The following is a 27029-nucleotide window of genomic DNA, read 5'->3' as shown; positions in this document are numbered from 1 at the left end:
GTGCACTCCTTTTGTTTCATGTGATGTCAGGCTCACCTTTGGCTGTTCATGCTGTTGTATGTGTATGGATGGTGCTGCCTGGTGCAATATTGCTGTTGAAATGTTCATGTGTGTGAGTTAAAATGACATGTGTGTCGTGGAGTGTGATGCCGCGTTTGTAGTTAAACAATGCCACTCATGTGCAACTGTCATGTGTGTATCAGTCCATTGTACAGTGCCCTGATGCCTGTGTTTTATCTCTCCCTGTCTGCAGCGTCAACTGAAGAAGAGGGCGGAGAGGGTGCTGTGGAGCACAGCGGCAGGGATCATCCCGCCAGCCGGAGATGCAAGGCTCGGCTCCCCTCCCAGGTTGTCATCTTGCAGTGAGGAGTCTGGTGCCGCGTCCCAGGCCACAGCTGCCGAGGGAAGGTCCAAGAGGTGGAGGTCGGAGTTGGACTCCTCTGCAGCAGAAGGCGCAGCTGAGACCCCACAGGGTCCGACGGAGGAAGATGGCACAGAGTCATCCAGGTTGGTGGGGGGTTTGGTGGAGGAGAAGGCCGTGCAAGGGACAGACACAGGGTCTGGAGGTGGGGATTCCACTGGTGCCAGTGGTGCAGTGCAGGGGCAGGGACAGGAGGCAGCACAGGCCACTGCGGAGGTGCCTGTGTGTAATCCTGTCCCCGATCCTGAGACTGCATCATCCCGCACCAGCAGGGATGCCTACGTCCAGACTTGTTTTCAGGGAGGGGATCCACTTGCAACAACTGGCCTTCCTCTCCCTGCGGACGTGGCTATCCAGGGCCGGGTTGAGCTTGTCCTGGGTGGGGTGGCATTGCATCAATGGGTCATGCGAGGTGACCTGCAGTCTTTTCATGAGGAGACTGCACGTCATTTCGAATGGCTCGTTGACCGTGTTGACCTACTGGGACAGCTCACCAGGGACGGATTCCTCCGTTTACTGGACCTTGTTCCGACTCCCTCCTCAACTGAACCCCCTATGCGCCAGTCATACTCCATGCCATCTTCCCACATATGTATCACCTGGGTACCCTGTGGAGCTGCCTCTGACCCTGCGGCCAGGCTAGTGGAGGACACATCCCTGCCACAGTTGGGAGTCGGACATCCAGCAGGGGTGGCCACATCAACAACTGCACCCCAGCCAGAGGAGGATGTGCAGGCAGCAAGAGCCAGGGCACAGGCAGAGGCACAGCAGCAGCAGCAACAAGGTGGGAGCCATGATGGCTCGGGGCCTTCGTCATCGGAGGGGCAGGCATCGGCCAGAGGGCAGAAGGACCAGGACTGGAAGTGTCTTCCGTGTGGCAGCAGTTAGGCCATGCTATAGATGCGGAGCGGCAGCGGGCAGAAGAGGCACGGCTCACGATGGTCAGGGTGGAGAACTCAATGCGGAGGGCCCTGAGGCGGGCCAAGTGCCTCGAGGCAATTTGCCGGGAGTTGGACGAGAACATGTCGTCGTGCCTGTGAACCCTCGGGGCCATGGAAGAGGACCGCCTCCAGGACTTTGAGCAAGAGTTCGATGATGCCCTGGGCCGGGACATCCAAAAGTGAGCCCTCGGACTAGCCCGCTGCCATTGTAAGTAGTTTTTAGAGTTAGGTTTCCTTTTAGTTTTACTTTTATTTGTGGTCAATGGACAACACCACACACATTTGTATGTAGTTATATTTTTAGGTAGTTTCTTAGGTAGGTTTCATTTGTTTAGTTGGGCTCATGGACCCTTTACATCGTAGGACAATGGATTGATTTATTTTTGGGATTGTTGCACATGGATTAATGGATTTTTATTTTGGACAATGGATTGTATATAGTTACATCATGAATTCATTTGGATTTTTTTTTTCATTAAGGACATGGAGTAATGTTTTTTTTTTCAGGACAATGTATTGTAAATAGTTGGACTATGGATTGATTTTGCATTTTTATTTATCATTGTGAACATGAAACAATGGATATCTTTTTTTTTACCTTTTTTTGGATTTGCTTTGGTGGAGGGAGAGTTTGGACTGTTTTTCTTTCAAATTATTTTGCATTGCTTATCATTTTCATTCACTCATCTTTTTCACATGCTTTTCATTTCATGTTTGATTTTTTGGTATGCTTTCATTTCATTTATTTATTTATGTACATAAACATTTTCATATTTTAGTTCCATGTGTGGGATTTGCTCATTGGGTTGATGCATGTGAAATTGTGGGGTTACACAAGCAATGCCAACCAGTGTATGTGAGTGATGGACATAGGTTGATGTACATAGTTGAGTTTTGATTTGTGTTGAGATAGGCATGTCAGTGTGGGGTGGATTGGGAAATCATTGCGTCTCAAGAATGGGGTGGCGTGATGTGGTATTTTTTGTTGTAGAAGTGGGCCATGACTGCACATCTTTATTTCGTGTAGGGGGGACATGAGTGGGGGCCTGCTGGCAGGTGCCCCTGACTGCTGGGGGTTGGGGGTGCAAAAGGACATGAGTGGGGGCCTGCTGGCAGGTGCCCCTGACTGCTGGGGTGTGGGGGTGCAGGGGGACATGAGCGGGACATGAGTGGGGGCCTGCTGGCAGGTGCCCCTGACTGCTTGGGGGTGGGGGTGCAGGGGGACATGAGTAGGACATGAGTGGGGGCCTGATGGCAGGTGCCCCTGACTGCTGGGGGGTGGGGGTGCAGGGGGACATGAGTGGTGGCCTGCTGGCAGGTGCCCCTGACTGCTTGGGGGTGGGGGTGCAGGGGGACATGAGTAGGACATGAGTGGGGGCCTGATGGCAGGTGCCCCGACTGCTGGGGGGTGGGGGTGCAGGGGGACATGAGTGGTGGCCTGCTGGCAGGTGCCCCTGACTGCTTTGGGGTGGGAGTGCAGGGGGACATGAGTGGGACATGAGTGGGGGCCTGATGGCAGGTGCCCCTGACTGCTGGGGGGTGGGGGTGCAGGGGGACTTAAGTGGTGGCATGCTGGCAGGTGCCCCTGACTGCTGGGGGGTGGGGGTGCAGGAGGACATGAGTGGGACATAGTGGGGGCCTGATGGCAGGTGCCCCTGACTGCTGGGGGGTGGGGGTGCAGGGGGACATGAGTGGTGGACTGCTGGCAGGTGCCCCTGACTGCTGGGGGGTGGAGGTGCAGGGGGACATGAGTGGGGACCTGCTAGCAGGTGCCCCTGCCTGCTGGGGGGTGGGGGTGCAGGGGACATGAGTGGGACATGAGTGGGGGCCTGATGACAGGTGCCCCTGACTGCTGGGGAGTGGGGGTACAAGGGGACATGGGTGCGGGCCTGCTGGCAGGTGCCCCTGACTGCTGGGGGGTGGGGGTGCAGGAGGACATGAGTGGGGGCCTGCTGGCAGGTGCCCCTGACTGCTGGGGGGTGGGGGTGCAGGGGGACATGAGTGGGGGCCTGCTGGCAGGTTTCCCTGACTGCTGGGGGTGGGGGTGCAGGGGGACATGAGTGGGGGCCTGCTGGCAGGTGCCCCTGACTGCTGAGAGGTGGGGATGCAGGTGGACATGAGTGGGGGCCTGCTGGCAGGTGCCCCTGACTGCCGGGGGGTGGGGGTACAAGGGGACATGAGTGGGACATGAGTGGGGGCCTGATGGCAGGTGCCCCTGACTGCTGGGGGATGGGGGTGCAAAGGGACATGAGTGGGACATGAGTGGGGGCCTGATGGCAGGTGCCCCTGACTGCTGGTGGGTGGGGGTGCAGGGGGACATGAGTGGTGGCCTGCTGGCAGGTGCCCCTGACTGCTGGGGGGTGGAGGTGCAGGGGGACATGAGTGGGGGCCTGCTGGCAGGTGCCCTTGCCTGCTTGGGGGTGGGGGTGCAGGGGGACATGAGTGGGACATGAGTGGGGGCCTGATGGCAGGTGCCCCTGACTGCTGGGGAGTGGGGGTACAGGGGGACATGAATGAGGGCCTGCTGGCAGGTGCCCCTGACTGCTGGGGGGTGGGGATGCAGGGGGACATGAGTGGGGGCCTGCTGGCAGGTGCCCCTGACTGCTGGGGGATGGGGGTACAGGTGGACATGAGTGGGGGCCTGCTGGCAGGTTCCCCTGACTGCCGGGGGGTAGGGGTGCAGGGAGACATGAGTGGGACATGAGTGGGGGCCTGATGGCAGGTGTCCCTGACTGCTGGGGGTGCAAAGGGAAATGAGTGGGACATGAGTGGGGGCCTGATGGCAGGTGCCCCTGACTGCTGGGGGGGTGCAGGGGGACATGAGTGGGGGCCTGCTCGCCGGTGCCCCTGACTGATGGGGGGTGGGGGTGCAGGGGGACATGAGTGGGACATGAGTGGGGTCCTGATGGCAGGTGCCCCTGACTGCTGGGGGCTGGGGGTGCAGGGGGACATGAGTGGAGGCCTGCTGGCAGGTGCCCCTGACTGCTGGGGGCTGGGGGTGCAGGGGGACATGAGTGGGACATGAGTGGGGGCCTGCTGGCAGGTGCCCCTGACTGCTGTGCAGGGGGACATGAGTGGGGGCCTGCTGGCAGGTGCCCCTGACTGCTGGGGGGTGGGGTGCAGGGGGACATGAGTGGGACCTGAGTGGGGGCCTGATGGCAGGTGCCCCTGACTGCTGGGGGGTGGGGGTGCAGGGGGACATGAGTGGGGGCCTGCTGGCAGGTACCTCTGACTGCTGGGGGATGGGGGTGCAAAGGGACTTGAGTGGGTGATCAGTAGTGCAAGCTGACATGTGGCTTGGCTGGGGGGCATGCCCATGGTAGATGGGCTGCCTGCGGGACATGACCAGGGGTGCAGGGTAGTCCCCTGTGGTGTGGGCTGCCTGCAGTGTCCGTGGGGGGAGTAGAGGGAACACCTGGGAGGACCCACACTGCCAATTCAGGTGTAGGACTTGCCGCGCACCCCCGAAATTCAGTACACCACTCTGACAGCAAAATCGTGTGTGAAACTTCCCACGCACCCCAGGGATACATGTACCCCACTCGCACAGGGCCAATCGCGTGTGAAACTTCCCGCGTACCGCCGAAATACACGTAGCCTGCTCAAATCGCATGTGAAACTTCCCGCGCACCCCAGGAATACATGTACCCCACTCGCACAGGGCCAATCGCGTGTGAAACTTCGCGTGCACCCCCGAAATACACATACCCTTCTCAAGTCGCGTGTGAAACTTCCCACGCACCCCAGGAATACACGTACCCCACTCGCACATGGCCAATTGCGTTTGAAACTTCCCATGCACCCCCAAAATACATGTACCCTGCTCAAATCGCGTGTGAGACTTCCTGCGCACCCCAGTTATGCACGTACCCCACTCGCACAGACCCAATCGCGTGTGAAACTTCCTGCGCACCCCCGAAATACACGTACCCTGCTCAAATCACGTGTGAGACTTCCCGTGCACCCCAGTTATCCATGTACCCCACTCGCGCAGGTCCAATCGCGTGTGACACTTCCCACGTACCCCGAAATACACGTACCCTGCTCAAATCACATGTGAGACTTCCTGCGGACCCCAGTTATCCACGTACCCCACTCACACAGGCCCAATCACGTGTGAAACTTGCCGCGCACCCCCGAAATACACGTACCCTGCTCAAATCGTGTGTGAGCCTTCCCGCGCAGCCCAGTTATCCACGTACCCCACTCGCACAGGCCCAATCGCGTGTGAAACTTCCTGCGCACCCCCGAAATACACATACCCTGCTCAAATCGCGTGTGAGACTTCCCGCCCACCCCAGTTATCTACATACCCCACTCCCACAGGGCCTATCGTGTGTGAAACTTCACGCGAACCCCAGTAATACCCGTTCCCCGCTTGGCGTTTGCTGTTTGGCAGCCCTGTAAACTGGTCCAGGGTTAGCGCAGCCCTTTGCGCTGGATTGGGGATTTTGATGGCTTTTCCTTGCGCTAGGGGAGTTCTTGGGGGCGTAACTGGCGTTGCTGCAGGGTTGCTGCGCCACTCTGCACCACGGCTGGTTTGGGAAGGTAAAATCCATGAATACGCTGTGTGCGGAAATTCGCACGAGCACACTGTGCGCCAGCCGCGTGCGCCACTTGTGCGCAAAATTCTATGAATTACCCCCATAATTTTTCAAAGTGAAGTTATGTTTTTTAAATAAAAAAGTGTTTATTTGTAACATTATACAATGTAAAGTAGAAATAAAAGGAAGTAATGTGTATTATAAAACGTACAGTGTTGTAATGTTGCACAGTAGTTAGACTCCCATTGGCACATTCTAACAGTAACACTATAAACAGTATGAACTGCAAGGAGACTTTTATTATGTGAGGTTTAATGTATCAACAGTGCAGATATTATTTTAAATTCAGCTTACTGTAACCAGAGTACCTTATTTGTAATCTTATAATTCTAAATATTAAACTATTGAAAACATAACCTATAATTAACCTTGTAGTGGTGTTAACGTTGTAAATTATTTAGACACAATAACCTCTGGGGTATTCTAACTTACTTTAAAAACAAAGAACGCTGCAGGTATAACTTTCATTTGTGAATTTTGGTTTGCAAAATACTAATTATGCATTTAAGCTTGCAGATAATTGAGTGATATATATATACTTACACTCGAGCCAATCAACTTTATGTTTTACATTCTGTGTGTAATGGCCAGATGTAGTATTGAAACGTGTATGATGTATTATCCCAACTGTGTTGAATTATTTTTCACCAAGCAATACTTGTCTGTATGTAAAGTTGATCAGTTGACATATGTTTTTGTTCCATCTGTCATAACTCTTAGAGGACATTTGTATAACAAATTGGACATTTCTGTTTATTCATATATTGGAAAGAAGAACACAATATGTAGTTACTTGTTTATACCAAAAATTGCTGAAACGGTACACTATCACAACTTGATATAGTTATGTGCACAAATCTCTCATTCTGAACATTAGCATGTGTATCCTGATTTATAATACTGCATTTATGTTTTCAGGTAGATGCAATGTCCATTGGTGTTTTTACAGATTCTTTAGTAAATACACAAGGTATTATTTGGAATCCATTTGTGGGATTAGGGTTAATTTACTCATTCATGTATATGTACCCAAAAGTCTCTTATTTAGGATTGATTGTGATTTGTTTTGGGACTCTTTGTTGCATTGCTGTGCAGATGAGCGAGTCCACCAGATAGCTGTTGTGAGTTCTGCAAGTAAATACTACTTTGAAGCATTGCCATTTGAAACATCAAACTGACAGGAACATTTGCTTTCTCAAATGTAAATGGCCATCAGATATGTATTGTGATCGTGTTGAAGTATGTACACTTGTATTGCTTTTTTACTGGGTATTACAGGGAGCTTTGATGTGATTTCATTCTCTACATGTAGTCTTTTGGAATTTTTAGAATGTTCATCTACTGTGTATCTCATCAAGAGGAGAGTGTACAATGTATGAAGACGATTAAACTCTAGAATGCAAGGGATACTTGCTTTTACTTTGCTGCATCAAGGTTTAAAAAAAATAGACCTGGGAGTACACAAATAAACCTGACCATGACACATAAGATCGTCAAAGACTGTGCTGCCTAAGTCTACTAGTACATGGTACAGAGATAGAACATTTTGTTTGACTTGTGATTGTAACGTATTATATGGATAAGTAATAAAAAAGAGTTTGCCAGGATTCCGGGGGATGAGTAATCCTCTGTGGCAAAAGATGTGATACAGGATCTGCATGTGATCTTTATTTTAAGGAAGTCATAAATGAACTGAAACTAACCTGTGATATATTTAAACTCATTTGGGACTCATATCAAGCTTGTTGTTCCCGAAACAACAGTACCGTTAAGCTTGCCAGTACCATTGTTTCCGGACCGTTAAAGTATGAGTTCTGCAAGCGGGAGCCTTTCAGCCTGCCAGGTCTGACCTGGCAGACGGAATGGCACCCGCTCACAGACCTTGACAGATGCACCAACACCATTCACGAATGGTGCCAGTGCATCCGCCCCCCCATTCCCATTGAGTCCAATGGGACTGAAATGGAATGGGAAGTAATATTTTCCGGTGCCCGGGAATGGCCAATTACCGAGTTCACCTGGGCTGTAATGCCAATTCATGACTACGTTAGTTACCTTATAATGACCCCAATTATCTAAAAGAAAGAAATTATAAACATTTCAGTTTCACCCACCAGAAATTCCCATATCCCCCAAATGCAAGACATTTAAAAAATGCACAACTGCAGTAGCGATTGATGTGGCATGTCCACTGAGACATTTAGCCCAGAATGATTCACAGTTTATTGAGTCACCTTCTAACAACAGTTTCTTAAAATGCATTAATCTAAGGTGTTTCAAAGAAGGACAAATCACAACAAGGTCCTCTGACATCTCCAGAGCTTCATTGTTACAAAACGTACACTTCGCCTCCTCCTCTTTTATCATTTTGCGTCTTAACTTAATCTTCTCTGTTATTTACAGATTCCACCTAAACTTGACAAAATCGTACCTAACCTTAGGACAAGGGAAGATCTTAAGGAAAAACTATACTTTCCCCAGGGGTTTGTGTTTAGGGCCAAGTGTCTCAAGCTTGCATAGCCATGAAATTTGTTAAGCCTACTATCCCAATGGTTATATATAAACCTTTTTTTGACCATAGCAGAATCACATATTAAGTAGTTCTTAGTCAAATTACAAAAGCCCCAAATGGATTCACATCTTTTTATAATGAATACTGTGGTGCGCCTAAATAGGTCACTCAGATCCTCATACATGGCATTCTGTGTTGGACCTGATAAAGAGCCAATGTTGTACACTGCCCAAAAACTCTTTAGAGAATTTAGCCCCAACTTAAACCTGATGGAATCAGTTGGTGTTGCATTTGGGATAGCCAATACCCTTCTCCAAAACAATCCTTCCAACGTTGCTAGAAATTCTGGATCACAGTCTTCATGGACCTCTCCCCCATACATGACCTTCGGTATCACTTAAACCTAAGACTTAAACCTAAGAAGTGGTAGACAGGTGAATTTGCAACACCGGTTCTTTATTAATTTCATCTGGTTTCTGAGAGAAGCCATTATTAGTCTAAAATAGCTCATCATAAAGACTTTTTCAGTTTTATTTACAATAAGAAACCCCAAATAAACCACCTGGTTCACTTTTTCTAAGGCAACTTTGTTCAGTTTCCAACTCATCTTTGGGTCTTTCTTTTTGTTAGTAATTGATACAATTGTAGATTTCCCTGCATTGTTCTTTAGAATGTTAGAAGTCACATAATTCTCAAATGCCATTAAAAGTCTCTGGTAAGCTTATGCCGGTTTGGTCTACCAAAATAAAATAATTTGCATAGGCTAACCAACAGATGATCAGTAATCCAATTCCAGGTGGGGTGAGGGCTGCTGGGTCCAAAACTTACCCAACATCTGAGACGTACAGATTAAAAAGGCAGGCAGCCAGAATGCACCCCTGACTTAAACCATTCTGGGTAAATATTTTTTCAGAAAGACCCCCGCCCCTTTTGGTTTAACCACACCTGTACTTTAGATCCCTCATGCAACCTAACCAACAATTTTAAGAGACCCTCAGTGATTTCCCAGTCTTGACATTTTTTTCCACAGGATATTACAGCTCACTAAATTGAATGAAAACAAAAAATTGATGGTCGCCAAATGAACAACTTGATATTACTTATCGCACACTAAGTCCTGGCGCCCTTTAATAACAAAACCATTCAAGCTGGTTCTGTTTAGGTTCCTAAAACAGGTTTAATCTACCAGTCTCTACCGCCCAATCTTACTGATGTTTTAACATTAAGCTCATAAAGATTTTACTATTGGCATCCAGTACTTTGATTGGGCAGTAGTTCTTGGGAACATGATCTTAAACCATGCTTGAAAATGGGTCTCACAAACAATGTATGCCAGGAAGTGGGGAATCACTCTATTCTCATAATATCATCAAAAAGAAATGTTAACAATATGACCCATGTAAGCGGGTCACCCTTAAAAAGATTGTTTGACATCTGGTTGGGACCAGGTGCCCTAGAATTACTGGCCCCTAAAATGATACGATATATGTCTTCCACTTCAAACTTTAAAAAGTCATCTCCCAGATTACTATCCATACGGTTCCTTTCCTGCCCAAAGTGGGGACTAGTCTAAGTATAGAGGGACTGTATGTGTGTTACCCAGTCAACTTCTGCCACAGCACTGCCCATCCGTTCCGCCTGTCCTAGCTTCATCGTATTGACTTTCCTCCCAAAAAAATCTTTTGTTATTAGGCAGGAGAACATTGCCTCTGCATCTGCTTGCCCAGACTAGCCTTAAATCTTCTTGTACAATTTTTAAAGGCTTGCTTAACCTTGTCAATGCTCTTTTGTTTCCCTGACTGAGTTAATGTCCCCACTTTAATATGCCTAATCTCGGCCTTTGTTTCCCTCTTTTGCAGGGCTAGGATATAATTGTACCTATGGGATTACTATTTGTGTTCTTCTTATAAGTCTTTCCTATATTTCATTTTTCCAGAGTGTTTGTTAAAGTATCAGAGAAAAAGTTGTTAAAATGATCCGTTGTTAATGTGATCAATTTCCAATCATAATCGGAATCCCCCAGAATTTTCCCCAAATCCCCATTCACTCTGTTAACCCACATTTGATTCCACACAATTTGATTCAATGCATCATTAGGCTCCACTTTTGCTTCATAAATCTGTCTCGAAGTGCTTGAACTAAAAACAAGTGAACACTGTAGCATACAGTGGTCAGTCCATTCAATCCGGAGGATGTTAAGTCTCTTGCACTTCCCAAACAGTAATTCATTGACGATATGTAATCAAGTGTTGAAGATGAAATCCCCTTATGCCAGGTGGAATGACCTGGGGAATCGCCCTAAACAACGTCATTTAATTTAACAAGGCTGACATTTCGCAAGCCGTTCAGCCACTTGGCGCCATTACTACTTTTGTGCAGATTAAGAGGGGTGTCCGCAATATCAAGTAGATTCGAATCTACATACAAAACCATATCACAATTGCAGTGAACAAGCCCAAGGAATTATTTTCCATCATCATGCATTTCTAAATCCACTGTGTGGTGTTTCCAGACTAACCCCTTCTATTGATTTAGCTAATGAATTTAAAAATACTTTCATAGATGAAATTGAAACAATTTAAGGAAAAATAAAATTCCGACCTAGCCAGAGAGAACCTCCTAGCTCATACAAGCCTCTGGTTGAGGCACCATTTGACTTTTCACTGCTTACTTCAGATACTATCCCTATGCTTTTACTAAGCTTAAATCTGTCATCACATATATTGGACACAATTTCAGTATGCATTTCTAGGATACATGCTATTCATTTTACATCATTGATAAGACCATTTGTGAATTCCTCTTTAGAACAAAGTACGGTACCAACTGAGCTGAAGTTATCATCAGTTATAGCCAGTGCTACAGATAAGATTTTCAAATGGAGTGTTTTACTCCCTATTTTTTAAAGTTGATAGTAAAATTGTTTTTTTAGGGAGTAAAGGTGTAAGTCCAGTTCCTAATGGAAGTATTTTATAAGCGAATAAACATGTTTTAACTGGAAACTGAAATGTTTTTGAAATAATAATTATTTTTTTGCACCTACTTATTCATACACTTTAAAAGGTTCATGATTACTTCTACTGATCAAGCAGGACTAGCCATAGTTGCTTCCTATGGTACTACCTGCACTTCTGGTCCAACATATCCATATAGCTGTCTGAGTAAAAGCAGGGTCACAAGATCCTACGTGTCTGTTTCCAATTTCTGTTGGGGGTATTTATACTCCCTATTTTTATTTTTGGGGAGTATTTGACTATTTGTACAGGATAAAATCGGTGCATACACCCCTTATCTGTACTGCTGGTCATACCCTTACTAAAAGAAAATGTCCCTGGACTCTAAATGCTTACAAAACTACGAAATGGTTTCTGGGCTACTGTGGCCTGCAATAATACTGGAATAAATCACTACTCTCCAGCCGCAAGCTCATGTGGACAACTCCCAAGCTTTGAACACCTTTCAATCAGTCTTCCATCCTTTCCACAGAGCAGAAACTGTTTCAGTGTGTAATGATACTCTAAAAAACTCTGATGAAGGTGACTTGACGCTGCTGATAAGGTTAGATTTATCAGCAGTGTTTGATACAAGTAGATTTAGATATTATGCTGGCTGGACCATCTGAGTTGGCAGGCATCTCTGAACATGCCCTGAAGTGGCTCCACTCTTTTTTGAGAAACCATTTTCAATGTGTCAAATTGGGAAGGTACATCTCAGAGTCCATATCAGTGGCTTATGGTGTCCCCCAAGGCTCCTCTATATCCCCACTGTTATTCAACAGGTAGATGCAAGGACTCATGGCATATTTTACCAAGTACAATCTGTGTGCCATATGCAGATGACACCCAGATTTTTATGAAGGTGAATACATATGTTGAATCACTACATAATGTAATGTACTGTAGAATTTGGTCAGTGGATGACCTGACCATCAATAAGTTGCAGTTGAACCCAAGCAAGATAGAGCTTATCTTGTTCGGGCCAACCTATATTATAAGAGTGCCCCTTCAAATTACTCATCCGTGCTTATTTGGTCTCCTATGACATTCACACCCGAGGTCAAGAACCTAGTGTGTATTTGGCAGGCAAATTTAGGGTGTGCTCTACAGGTTGGAGCAATTGTACAATCCACCTTTTACAATTTGAGGCTGCTCCAGCATGCCCTCCCATATATCCACAGATCATTCTATGGTGGTGGGCTCTCTGGTTAATTCCAGCAGGAAAATGCAGCAGTTAGACTTATTTTTAAGTTTCCCAAAGTAGCATCAGTATCTGGATTCCAGATATGCCTGTATTGGCTGTCTGTCAGGCAGAGTATAATAGTTAAGATCTTTGTTTGTATTGTTTTAATTTGGTTTATTCAAAACCTTTATAAAAGAGAAACATCTTCACAGAAATTGAAACAGTAAAAATACATAGATTACAAAAAAGCTTCTTAAATCAATCAATACACATTTTCTTTACATTTAAAATTCTTAAAATTAAAGTTGTCTTGATAAGAAAATCTTACAGTTGTGCATTAATTGTGGCTAAAAACCAAGTGAGGGCTATCACTAAGGTTTCATTTTCACCCCACATAAGACGCAACCAGAGAGAATTCTTAAAAACTCTGATTCTCCAAGGTTATCACATCCAAATATATCTATCCTATTGGATTCAAAATGGGGACAGCTGGTTACAAGGTTTCTCAGAATGTCCAGGTATGAGAACTATGACAAAATCGGCAGCACAATGTCTCTCCTTGAGTACTAGCTACAACCCATTGTTGTGTACGTTCTCTGGTTGTTAGGTGATTGAATTTAAGACACATGGAAAGTGCTTGTGCATGATTGCAAGGGAAACACAGTGGATAGGAGCTTATATATTCACTTTTATGAGTAAAACATTCACACTCTTTATGAAGCTTATAGCCACTCCATGGTCTTGGACCAATAATAGTTGAAAAGTTTCCTTTTGACACTCCCTGAATGACTATTAAGTTCCTCATCAGTTGCGTCAATATCGAGTAATAGGGATTGCATTCTTAACCTGTACTTCAAGATTGACTCAGGTGTATTATCTTCCATTATTTATTTTTAAATCCTTGTGTAAGGAATTCACTGGAGGATTTAGCATTTCAGAGTAATTAAGAAAAAGTCTCCAGAGCAGTTGGAATGATAAAGATACCCCACCCAGCTCATGTCCCATTAAGGCATTTGGTAACACATAGGAGAAACTCAGCACTTCTTTCCACAGTCGACCCTGCAAACTATTCAGGTAATCCCCCAGATCAAGAAGACACATCCCTAACCCATATAGTATGATGTGTTCAACCTTGGAGACATAGTACTTCATTGCTGGCAGCATAGTAAATTTGCAAACACTTGTTATGAAGGCATTTCATCTGTGACACCAATGGTCTCATTTAGCTGGCAAGTGATTCTTTCAAACTTTTGACAGAAGCCGAATTACACAAGTTGTACCCAAGTAACGCATGTTCATGGTGCATTCAATTTGTTTGGGGCTCAGAGACCAAGGCAGAATTTTGATCTTTTATAGATCTCGAAAACACCACAATGTTAGAGGCTAACCAGTGGAGTCGCAAAGCAGCCTATCTTACAGGAGTTATTTTACAACATTTCCAAATTTCATCCAAGTCAGAAATATAAAGGTTAAACAATATGGCAGCCATAGTGCAGCCATGTTTTACTCCTGTGTAAGTTCTGATAGGACGAGTTATCGCTCCCTCTTGATTAATACGGATTTGATAAGTGGTCTCCCGATGTAAAATGGAGATCAACTGTACCAAATCCGTATTCATACCATACCTTAATAATTCTTGCCAAAAGATTGATCTTATAATGCTATCAAATGCTGATGTCATATGAGAGAAGCCATATAAGTTGGTCCTTTTGAACTATTCTTAACTGTATCCAACAAGTGACCCAATATTGGTCTATTCAATGTGATCCTCATCCTCTTACGGAATCCTACTTGACAATATTGTGAATTTTGAATAACACTTTCTATTTCTTTCAGGATAAGAATAGAAACAATCTTTGAAGAGGCATCTGTCAATGCTATCAGCCTATAGTTTTGGGTGACCAAAGGTCACCTTTTTTTAAGAATAGGCACTATCTGTTCTTGTGACCAGGTGCTTGGAATACTATTAGTACAAAAGATTGTAACAAATTTGATTTTTAGAATAGAGCACCACAGTTTGGGATCTCTTTTTATGACACAGGCTGGAATGCCGCTAGGGCCGGACGCTCTTGATGAATTTATTTTATTATAGCCCAGACAATATCCTCTTTGGTCCATTGGCACGATCCCATTAGTGAAATTCCCTTGCAGGGATCATTGATTGTACAAAATAATGGGGACAGTTCAAATTTGTTGGTAAAAAATTTGACCCATACTTCCTCCGTTATAGAACAATCAAAGGAACCTTTTTCCTTCCCAGTTATTGTTTTCATGGATGAACAAAAGGATTTGCTGTTATGATTACATGAATGTCAAATCATAGCTTGGTTATCACTGAGATATATTTCGAATCTCAGTGACATAACCAAGTTTCTATGAGTTTGAAAAATATGTTTTTTTCACTAAATATTGGGCATTTGAGAGCACCTGAGTTTTTTGTCCCCTTCTTTTTCAGATTTTAAGTCTTTTGGATTCGGCCACCAGTTGATTATAAGCATGTCTCAAAGGTCCAATATTTTTGAGTTTTGCCTGGGCCACACATGTTTTAAGACATTTGACAATGGTTTCAGTAATAGTTTCTGCATGGTCCTTACCCTTTATGTTTTTGGAATTCAAAACATCTATATTCTGAAAATTCCTCCTGAACAGATTTGTGAATTATCTACTAGAGCTGTTATTCCATTTGAGCTTAAGTACAGATCGATCTTCATCCACAAGTGCAAATGCTGGCGACGCTTCCAAAATTGGTATATTATTATGCAGTTTAAATTGCACAATCATATGGTCTCCTAGCCCTGGATTTGATATCTCTGCATGCCCACAATTAGTTCTAATAGACACTGAGACATAAAATAATCAATCTTTGACTTGGCATTGCCCCTAGACCAAGTGTATGTCAGTATGTCAGGGTTCCTTTAGCTGCCTCCAGCTGCGATACATTCCTCTCCGAAAGCAATAAATTCCCCTCCCTCCCCCTTGGGTCGCTAGTGGGTCGCATTTTGTGCAATTTAGAAAAGTTGCCCAGCCCTGAAACCTCTATACAATTACAATTGAAATTCCCCACACTCTATAATTATAGGTCTCTGAGACCGATTGATAACTCAATCCTCAAGGAGTGAATTCAATTTGGACGAGAAAACCGCTAGGTCATACTTGGCCGGATTCCAATACATGTTTGCTATTAGAAGGGAAGTTTTATCTTCATCCGCCAAATTCAATTTGACAACTAGCAAATATTCAGACTAATGAATTATTCGAGTCCTATTTTTGATCGCTCACGCTTAATCAATTGCAATCGCTAAGCCCACACTAGGGTGACCTGCTAATGCTCTCTTTGCTGGACTTGTAAAGATTTCATAGCCATTAAGATGAAATTCATTGACAGCCATGGTCTCCTGGAAGAGCATAATCGTTGGTTTGATAAAAGATGTTGGGTCATGTAACCATGTGTTTAGATTCTTTAGACCACATACCTCCCATGACATAACACTAATGGAATTGATGAGGGGCTGTATTAACCCTTGCTGTAGTGTCATAAATGTTATTATAGCTGACTATACCCCAGCCGATTTTGGCAATGTAAAGAGACTGCATTTTCATCTTATCGTTAATACATGTGGCTTTAACTTCCTTCGCCTGTAGATTGGATTCTCTATGAGGGACTTTTTCATTCAGCCCCACAAATTCCGTAGCTTCTTCCATGGAGTTCATTAGATGAAGCTTGTACCCCAAAGTTAAAAAATCATGACGTTGTTCCAAAATAAGCTTTGAAATTATTATTGAATAGTATTCACATATCATTTGATTGTAATTTTTGTTTGGTAGAGTAATCCAATCTACGTCATCAAAATCCAAACATCTCAGTGCAGGGATTTGCCTAAACAGATTTAGCAGACAGGCTATGTTGATTATTTTTGTTCCAGTAGTTCTTAGATCACTTTCCCGTCCCATAATTTTTGTAACCAGGGTTTCTGGTTTGGGAGATGGTGGATGTGCAACAGATGTACTCACAGGGGGAATGTCATTTTCAGTGCAATTCATCTCCTGGGGAAAGGTTTTGTTACACTCCTTCTCTAAGGTGTTTGTAATGGAAGAGGGGATGGGGATTCCTTGAGTAACAGGTTCCGCAATTGGTCCAACTGCAGTCGACTTTCCTCTAAGTATTTTAGACTCCAGAGGAAAGAAAGTTGTAATTTTTCTTTGTTTTATGCCATTGTCCCCATTTAGGAACCGTAATATTAGAGTCATAGCATCCACCTCTAGATCTTTGAATTCATTAGCTGCAATGGCATCTACTGTATTAATGGTGCACTGCGCAGGAGCAGGGTCCTGTTTTTCAGTTTGAGTTTGTATTGATTGACTACTAAGAGTACTACATATACCCTCCTTACTTTTGTATTGCATATTTCAGTTGTTCTTGCTTATTGTTTAGCTTAACCAATCTATCCACCTAGGTTTTTAATTATCGAGTTGTGACCCACAATTTTTGTTGCCTGCATATTTGTTGTCTTTTTTATTGATCCATTGTTATGATTCTTTCATTGTTATGATTCTTAGTGACTTTTCTTTTGACCTTAATTTCTTTTCGCCTGGTTCTCCGAGAATGTAATGCCATATAGGCCAGAGAGCCTGAAGGCCCAAGTTGTAGTGCAGAGCACTCTGGGTCCCTTTGTTCTAAGATCAAATTAGACTATTTTATTATATCTGTCGATGTTGTGGGATTATTAGGTGAAAGATCATCCTCACACTCGGAACTCTGTTTTATTTCAGAGCTTAAGGTCTCTGTTTCAATCCTCCCTCCCTTAGCGCTTAAGAGGAATTTGATATTCTCTTCAAGTTTGACAAGTTTGGCTACATTATTGTTTACTGTGTCCCATATGTCTTCCCCGTCTTCCTGGATAGTCTCATCTGAGACTTGCCCATGTGAGTTTGAACACAAATTTCTTTTCCCCTCCAACATTCAAACCCCCAACTGTGCCAATGCCATTTTTCTATATATGTATATATATATATATATATATACATTTTATTTGAGTTTATTGAGAATTTCAAAGGTATAGAGAAAGCATTACAAAGCAATTATCAAGATTTAAAATAGTGATTTACTAACAATTGAAGCTTTCCGCCTCAAAAAATATGTCTCAGCTATTAAAACTAAATTTCTCCTTCCCACCCCCACCCTCCCCAGAACATTGCCTCCTCACTCATTCACTGATTTACATATTCAAAGATGACTCGATTGGTACACAATGCAATTTCTGTAGCATTCCCTCTAAGATTGATTGTCTCTGTTTGGCATCCTCTAGGCCGTGAAGTAGGTCTTTTCACGCATGGAAGTTCAGTATACTCTTATTGGGGGAATAGTTGTAACTGTTCATCCCCGGTCTACGCTCTAGTGATTGTCCTCTGGCATATATTTACATACAAAGTCTTCCCAATGTATATCACATTGTGCAGAATTTGCATGCAGGGTTGAGGTTATTTTTTCCATAACACAAATATTCAATGCTACATTAATCCATTCACCCTTACTTGGTGTACTCTCCAATTTCCACTTAATTACTAGGGCAGCACGGGCCGCTAGCAAAAGGTGGGCAGCCAGGCCCTTGATTCTATTTTGTTCATCATCACATTGTTCAAACCCAAAGAGAATAAGAAAAGTGTCGGCAGCCCTCTGAATTCCATCGAGATCCCTGATCCACCCCAGGACTTCATCCCAATAAACCCTGAACCAGGGGCAGCCCCACCACATGTGCCAATAATGAGCAATTTCACCACATTTACGTCAGCACAACGGGATCAGTGACTGAAACATTCTGGATAGCCTGAGGGGGGTCATACTGCCACCTGTGTAACAGTTTATATTGGCTGGATATAGAAACCTGTGGGGTGGCCCTGCACATCCTTCTGTAACTCTCACCTGGTATCCACAGGGACGTCACTCAGCCTGTTCTGACCTCTTACGACCTCGAACCCTTCCCTGGAGTCTACTCGACTGGAGACTGGGCCTTGTTTTCTTAGAAAGTGTGCTCTCCGTCCTGCTTTCAGCGCAGGGGCGCGTTGATTGATCCAGGCTCGTAGTTACTTCAATGGCAAGAGTACGACAGGTAAGTATAATGAGTCTTTTGAACAGTTCTCTAACTTTGTTCCTTTCCTTCCTTAGATGATGGCCGGCGTCCGGGGATGGCGAAGTGCTGATGAGATGAGTAGCGCTGAAGGTGAGTGAGAGCGCGATGCGCGAGTAAGCACGGTATGCGGCGCCTCTAGATGATTCCACGCTAACCTGGAGTGTCTTTTCCCTCTTGCAGATGGATGAGAATTCCAGAGACAGAGTTCCCTCAGAGCGGCTGGGATTCAGGTAAGTGTTTCAAGCTCGTACAGTCTTTAAAAATGTGCGAAGATTTGCTGAATGCTTACTAATGCCTTTTTTCTGTTCTTTCCCTTTTCCTTAGGAAGCAGCGTGCCGGGGTGGGAATGACACCGCCGAAGATGCCCGCAGAACAGAAGAAGTGATGAATGATGGGCAGAAGCGCCGCAGGGTAAGGCTGTTCCTAACGGTGTTCTTGTTCTTGCAGGAGCTGAGGCGCAGAAGAAAGATGCAGGCCTACTGGAGACCGATCCGATGTCTGTCTGCCCAGTGCTGGTTTGTAGGGAATTATTATAAGCATATTCAGCCATACATAATAGGTCGAACCAGCTTCCTTCAGCTTGGTGTAAAATGCAACACAGATACTGCTCGAGCGTCTGATTTGTCCTCTCAGTTTGACCATCCGTTTGGGGATGGTGACTGGTGGATAGCGGGATGTCGATCTGGGAAATAGAGCAGCATTTTCTCCAGAAGTTAGATACTAATTGAGTAGCTCGGTCTGAGACTAAAACTGAAGGAAACCCATGGAGCCGTACAATGCCTTCAAGAAATACCTTTGCCAGAGTGGAAGCATTTGGGAGCCCCTTAAGAGGAATGAAATGTGCCATTTTTGAAAATCGGTCCATGACCACAAGAATATTGTTAAACCCTTGACTGGGTGGTAAATCAGTAATAAAATCGAGGGACAACGTGTGCCAGGGTGCTGGTGGGATTTCCAATGGTTGTAATAGCCCAGCCGTTTTCTGCTTGGATGACTTGTTTTGAGCACACACTCAACAAGATAGGATGAATTGGATAATGTCTTTATGCCACTTGTGCCACCAATACATTTAGTTTTACCTTGGCTAGGGTTTCAGCGATTCTGGGGTGGCCCCCGATCAAGGAATCATGATAACCGGACATGACTTGTTCTAGTAGTTCTTGGTTTGGTAAGAATAAACGATTCCTGAAGTAGGGCAACTGATCTTTTATCATGTAATGTTCTCCTTGTGCACTCCACGCTTGTAATTGCTCCGGACTAATCAGGTTTTGGATTTCTTCATGTAATTCTTTCTGAGTTATGGTTGCTGTGATTCCTAGGAGCTTGTCACTCGGGATGATTGCTATTGGGTCAGGGGTCTTATACCCTTGCTCTTCCACCCCCATACAGGAAAGGGCATCGACCTTCCCGTTTTTCACTCTTGGTCAAAATGTAATCACGTAGTCATATTCAGCAAAAAAAAGAGCCCAGAATAGTTGTCGTGAGTATTGGGCCTTTGCCGTTTTCAGGTACTGGAGGTTCCGGTGGTCAGTTATTACGGTGATTGTGTGTCTGGTGCCCAAGAGGTAGTGCCGCCATGCCTTAAAGGCTGACTTAATGGCCAGGAGTTCTTTGTCTGTGATAGCGTAATTGAGTTCAGGGGGTATGAATTTACGCGACCAGAAGGAAACAGGGTGTAACTGGCCCGTTTCAGGGTCCTTTTGTCAGAGGACGGCTCCCATAGCCATGCTTGAGGCGTCTGTTCTCACCAGGTATGGGAGATCAGGGCGAGGGTGGCGTAAGATTGGGACAGATGTGAATCTTGCTTTGAGTTCTTGGAAAGCTTCCTCGGCTTCTGTTGTCCACTGGAACATTTTGTTGCTTTTCCTTAGCAATTACATGATGGGATGCACGATTTGTGAAAATCCTGGGATGAACTAGTGGTAGAAGTTTGCAAAACCCAGCATACTTTGAACCCCCTTGAAGGAATTTGGTGATGGCCAGTTCAGGATAGCATCTACCTTGTGTACATCCATTCGGATTCCATTCGGGCTGGGAATAAAGCCCAGGAATTCCACCTCACAGATGTGGAATGAACACTTTTCGAGCTTGGCGTATAGCTGGTGTTGATGGAGTTTCTCCAATACGGATCAGACTTGTTTAACGTGGTTCTGCTTTGATGCGGAATATACTAGAATATCGTCGATGTACACTAGAGCACAGACATCAATCAATTCCCGTAGGACATCGTTCATGAAGTATTGAAATGCTGCAGGTGCGTTGCAAAGGCCAAAGGGCATTACTTGATATTCGTACAAGCCTTATTTGGTGCGAAAAGCATTTTTCCATTCTTCCCCCTGTTTTACGCGAACAAGATGATATGCCCCCTCAGGTCTAGTTTTGTGCACATTTGGGAATCTTTGACTTGATCAAGCAATTCAGGGATCAGTGGCAGGGGGTAGTGTTTTTTTACGGTACTCTGATTCAGTACGCGATAGTCGATGCATGTTCTCAAGTCCCCCTCCTTTTTCGGTACGAAGAAGAGAGGACTGGCTGCTGGAGACTTCGAGGGGCGGATGAACCCGTTGGCCAGGTATTGGTCAAGATAGGCCTTCAGGTGCTGGTTTTCTGGTTCTGTGAGTGCGTAAATTCACTCACAAGGGATTTGTGTGCCTGGTATCAGGTCGATTTGGCAATCGTATGGTCTATGCGGTGGCAAGGTATTAGCCTCTTCTTTCTGAAAGACATCTTGAAAGTCCTGGTATTCACTTGGTAGGGTGCCGATTGCCACACTCGCAAGCTTGGCGATAGCATGTGTGGACCAAGTCTCGGGAAAGGCCAATTCTTTTGCTCGCCAATCGATTCGAGCATTGTGAGCTACCAACCATGGCATTCCCAAAATCAACCGGAACTGTGGTGCCTTAATGAGGTCAAAAACGATAGATTCTTGGTGCCCATCCTGGCACAGAAGGGTTAAAGCTGCAGTGCATTGGGATACTGGACCAGAAGCTATTTCCGTGCCTTTGACAGTGGTAACAGTGTTGGTGGTTGATTTAGGGTGTAACAGAAGCCCCATCTTTGCCGCAAGATCCTGGTCGATCTAATTCCCAACGGCTCCACTGTCAATTTACGCTCTTACTGCGTGCATCCAAGATGGTTGTTGGTGATTGATCAAGACCACAGAAAATGGGAGGTCTGTAGTTCACTTTCTTCGCTCGACAAGTGGACCCCTACACTTGCCAGGCTGGGGAGTTTTCAGATTCCTTGATGGCATCTTCCTTGTCGGTGGCCCCTACCGTCCTCCTCGGTGGCTTCACAGGGCACTCTTTAAGGAAATGACCTGACCTTCCACAGTACAGACATAACTGCTGCTGTCTCCTTTTATCCCTTTCCGCTTTAGTCAAGGGGGATCTGACCCCTCCCGATTTGCATTGGTTCTCCTGAACCTTCTGTTGTGCGGGCAACATTATCCTTTGAACGCACATACATAGGGCGGGGGCCCGGTATGGTTCAATCTGCTCTTCGGTCCTGCAACCTATGATCCAGTTGAACAACAAGGTCAAAGAATTCTGAGCAGTCTTTCAGGGGGTTCACTACTTGTGCGAGAACATCCTTGAGCTCCCCCTGCAACCCCTGGTGAAATAACGTGGTTCTCTTCTCCACTGGCCCCTCTGGTTCAACTACGAGTCTATTGAACGTGGCTATGTATGTTAATATGTCTTGATTCCCTTGGCGTAGGGACAGAAGTTCATTGTCTAATGCCTGCTCATGAGTACGACAGGTGAACAGCTTTTCCATCTCCTGCTGAAAGCCCTGAATCCACAGAGACGTCACTCAGCCTGTTCTGACCTCTTACGACCTCAAACCCTTCCCTGGAATTTACTCGACTGGAGACTGGGCCTTGTTTTCTTGGAAAGTGTGCTCTCCGTCCTGCTTTCAGTCCAGGGGCGCGTTGATTGATGCAGGCTCGTTGCTGCCTAGTTACTTCACTGATAAGAGTCTGACAGGTAAGTATAATGAGTCTTTTGAACAGTTCTCTAACTTCGTTTCCTTCCTTAGATGATGGCCGGCGTCCATGGGATGGCGACGTGCTGCTGAGATGAGTACCGCTGAAGGTGAGTGAGAGTGCGATGCGCGAGTAAGCGTGGTATGCGGCGCCTCTAGATGTTTCCACACTAACCTGGAGTGTCTTTTCCCTCTTGCAGATGGATGAGAAGTTCCGGAGACAGAGTTCCCCCAGAGCGGCTGGGATTCAGGTAAGCGTTTGAAGCTCATTCAGTCTTTAAAAACTAGCGAAGATTTGCTGAATGCTTACTAATGCCTTTTTTTCTGTTATCCTTGAGCTACCCCCCAAACGCTGATGAAATAACATGGTTCTCTTCTCCACTGGCCAATCTACTTCAACTACGTGTCTATTGAACGTGGCTATGTATGTTAATAGGTCTTCATTCCCTTGGCGTAGGGACAGAAGTTTGTTGTCTAATGCCTGCCCATGAGTACGACAGGCGAACAGCTTTTCCATCTCCTGCTGAAAGCCCCTGAAGTCATGCAGCAAAGGATCGTCTTGGGCCACAAAGGGTACAGACGAGTCTTCGGTGCTACCACTCAGGTAGGATAGTACAAAAGCGACCCATGATTGGTCATTCAGAAAGGCCCCTGGTCTACAAAGGAAGTGCAGGCGGCACTGGTTCATGAATGTTGCAACCCTCTTGGGATCCCCTGTAAATCGTTCGGGCGGGGCCAAGGGAACTGCCCCAGGAAGGGTTATCTGAACGGGATTGGCTGATGGTGCTGGTATCGAGGCCACGCTTCACAGCAATGGTGCATGCCCTGCTTGTGACTGGAGAAGTTGCCGGCTTAAATCATCAGTGCGTTCTTTGGCTACTATCAGCTCTCTTCAGGGTGTTGGTCTCCTGCCTGGCTGCATGTACTTCGGAACGTAGCTGCCCCAACATGTGGGCTAACTGGTTGGTTTCTGATGTTTCCATGACGCCCAGGTGGATTTTGATGTGAGGCTTTGTGTTCTGTAACGCTCACCTGGTATCCACGGGGACGTCACTCAGCCTGTTCTGACCTCTTACAGCCTCGAACCCTTCCCTGGAGTCTACTCGACTGGAGACTGGGCCTGAAACACAGGATTGGTAGAGTTTAACTCCCTATTGTGTGCTTGAACACCTTCTTTCCCGGGGTCCAACCCTTCCCTTTGATCCACAGCTCACCTTTTTTCTTGGAAAGTGTGCTCGCCGTCCTGCTTTCAGCACAGGGGTGTGTTGATTGATGCGGGCTAGTAACTTCACTTGCAAGAGTCCAACAGGTAAGTATAATGAGTCTTTTGAACAGTTCTCTAACTTCGTTCCTTTCCTTCCTTAGATGATGGATGGCGACGTGCTGCTGAGATGAGTAGCGCTGAAGGTGAGTGAGAGCGCGATGCGCAATGCGACCCTTTCATATTTGTATTGAACTGAGTTTTTTTTCTGTGTCTTTTAGGTGCCGCAACGTTTTCAGCGTGGATGCCGGTTATGAAGAAGAAATGCGGTGAGTAAGCGCGGTATGCAGTGCCTCTAGATGTTTCCACGCTAACCTGGAGTGTCTTTTCCCTCTTGCAGATGGATGAGAAGTTCCGGAAACAAAGAGTTCCACCAGAGCGGCTGGGATTCAGGTAAGTGTTTGAAGCTCGTACAGTCTTTAAAAATAAGCAAAGATTTGCTGAATGCTTACTTATGCCTTTTTTCTGTTCTTTTCCCTTTGATTTAGGAAGCGGCGTGCCGGGATGGGACTGACACCGCCGAAGATGCCCGCAGAACAGAAGGAGCGATGAATGATGGGCAGAAGCGCCGCAAGGTAAGGCTGTTCCTAACGGTGTTCTTGTTCTTGCAGGAGCTGAGCGCAGAAGAAAGATGCAGGCCTACTGGAGATCGATCCGAACACGGTGAGTGTAACGCTGCAGGTGCAGAAAACGCAAAGCATGTTTCTCAGCCTGGGCGTGGCTTAAATAGTCTCTGGGTATCCCAGGTGTCTCTGGGCTGACCACACCCAAAAGACTAGACTGCACATGCAGTTCAGGGAACCGAGATATGTGGGGGCTGACTCCAAGTGGGTCTTTGGAGGGATGGAGAGGCCCTTGAGTACAATGTAGGTGATTGTAGCCTGGCTCCAGCCTGACACCTTGGAGGGCTGGGGACAGAAGAGGCAGGAATCATGACAGCATCCTGCGGTGTCTGCTTCATCTCTGCAGACTGAGGCCTCCCTTCGGCTGAATGATACATCTCTCCATTGCTTCATCTCGTGTCCGGTTCTGGCTCCCACTTGCTCTCTTCATGGGATGGCTCTCGCTCTGTCATATCTGCTTGGAGTCAGAGCTTGAGTTTGAAATGCTCTGGATCTCCAACATTGGATTGATATATTTTGTGTAGCCAATTCCTGGCATCTGGGTACTAGATTGCTCATTTGATTCCTCGTGAGTAATTCTTCTCCTCCCGGTCAACATCTTTGTCACAGTACCAGTCTTAAAGTTATATGCACAATACTTTGCAATATCTGGATTTTCATTTCTGCCATGTAATTTGAGTTGGCAACAGTATATATTAAGCATATTCTTTGTCACAGGTTTTCGGTTTCAAGTTACATGTACAATACTCAGTGTTATTGGTCTTTTGTTGTTATCCAAATTAGGATGACCAGTTTGGTAACCACATGATGAAGTAGTATAACTGATTTGGCGACCATATATATTATTACAAGAGGATTTGTCAAAGGTGGTAAAGCGGTTTCGCAACACATTCTCTGGTAATAGTGGTTCTTAATCCTATAAGTGAAAGTGCTCCCAATGCGATCTCCCCTTGGTACACCACCCCAAGAGGGACTATTGCAATTGGGAGGCATCGTCCTGGCTTCATCAAGGTGATCCCCCTCTTGCAAAGAAGGGATGATATTCTCAGATTCGTCACAGGACCCATCGCACATGATACCTTCCCACCAGACTACTCCCTGATCGTAAAAATATGTCCAGCAGAGCAGGAGGACTAGCCATTCCCCACAAACAACTCCTCTCAATCATATCCACTGAGAAGCTACTCTGCAATTCTGATTGTGACTCATTACTAGTAAGGATCTGCCTCATCCCTTCCATCACCCACAGCTTCCAATTAATATATAGGCCCCCAGGCTATAACAGGAACTTGGTTGACTCCTTTGGTGACTCCCTGTCAGCCACCCTAATCCTGCATCCATCCCTCACTATATTAGGAGATTTCAATGTCAGGTTTGATGTCCCCACCAACCCGATGACCCGTTCCCTAACTGACAACTTGTAAGCATTCAGCTTGACTCAGCTGAGATCCCCCCCAACTTACACCACAGGGCACACTCTCATCGTCCTTTAAAGCACATTGGACCTACTCCCCATCCTCCTTGCCGATCCACTAATCTGGACGGATCACTCCGCTATATTCTTCTGCCTCGCCTAGCCTTCTCTTGGCCCCACTCCACCAAACCCACCTCTAACACTCATCCTGCAGTACCTCTCTTGAATAAAGTTGTCATAATCCCTATCTGGCCATTTCCCTTTTAAACATCCATCCAGATCTCGCACTGCAGGGAGGATACCCTTCTATCAACCTTTTTTAATCCTTGGCTCACCAGCACTCTGACCCCCGCACAGCGACTAAATGTACCTCTCAGAGATCAGGCCCCGTCCACACGCCCTGCCTAAATTTCCTTAAAACCAGCAAGGATAACTGAGAGCAAACTTGGAGGACAAACCCCACACCTCAAAGCAAAATTGCTTGTGCAAGATTAAATAGGGGCTACATGACCGAAAAAAGAAGAGGAACAAAAAATGATTTCTAACTCCAAAAACCTAAGCAGGGAACTCTTCACTTACCACACTCCCAAACTTTCTGTGACACACTATCTGACCATTTTCAAAACATTGCTATGGAGAGACACTGCCTAATCCTCTCCAAACTATCTTTGGTTGCCCCCTCTTCTTTCTGTCCTACCCCTCCCAGGTCCACTTTGTGGGTCGTTTCATCATTCACACCTATTTATTACTCTGAGTTCCTCAATTCTAGCACTAATTCAGCCCTCAGGTGCACCTGGAGATCCCTGTCTCCCTGCACTTCTTAAAACACAACTAACTGTCATTTTTGAGCTAAAATATGGCACTGGTGTGCAGTGCATTCTGGGACACTCAGAGCCAGAATGGATATTTGCTCCATGCCTCAGTGAAAGCTGCACTTGTACACATATGTTCAGCATCGTTGG

This window comes from Ambystoma mexicanum, chromosome 6p (genome assembly GCF_040938575.1).
Source record: "Ambystoma mexicanum isolate Mex_15411 chromosome 6p, UKY_AmexF1_1, whole genome shotgun sequence".
Lineage (NCBI taxonomy): Eukaryota > Metazoa > Chordata > Amphibia > Caudata > Ambystomatidae > Ambystoma > Ambystoma mexicanum.
The sequence above is the reverse complement of the archived record's forward strand: the minus strand, read 5'-3'. Positions refer to the sequence as shown.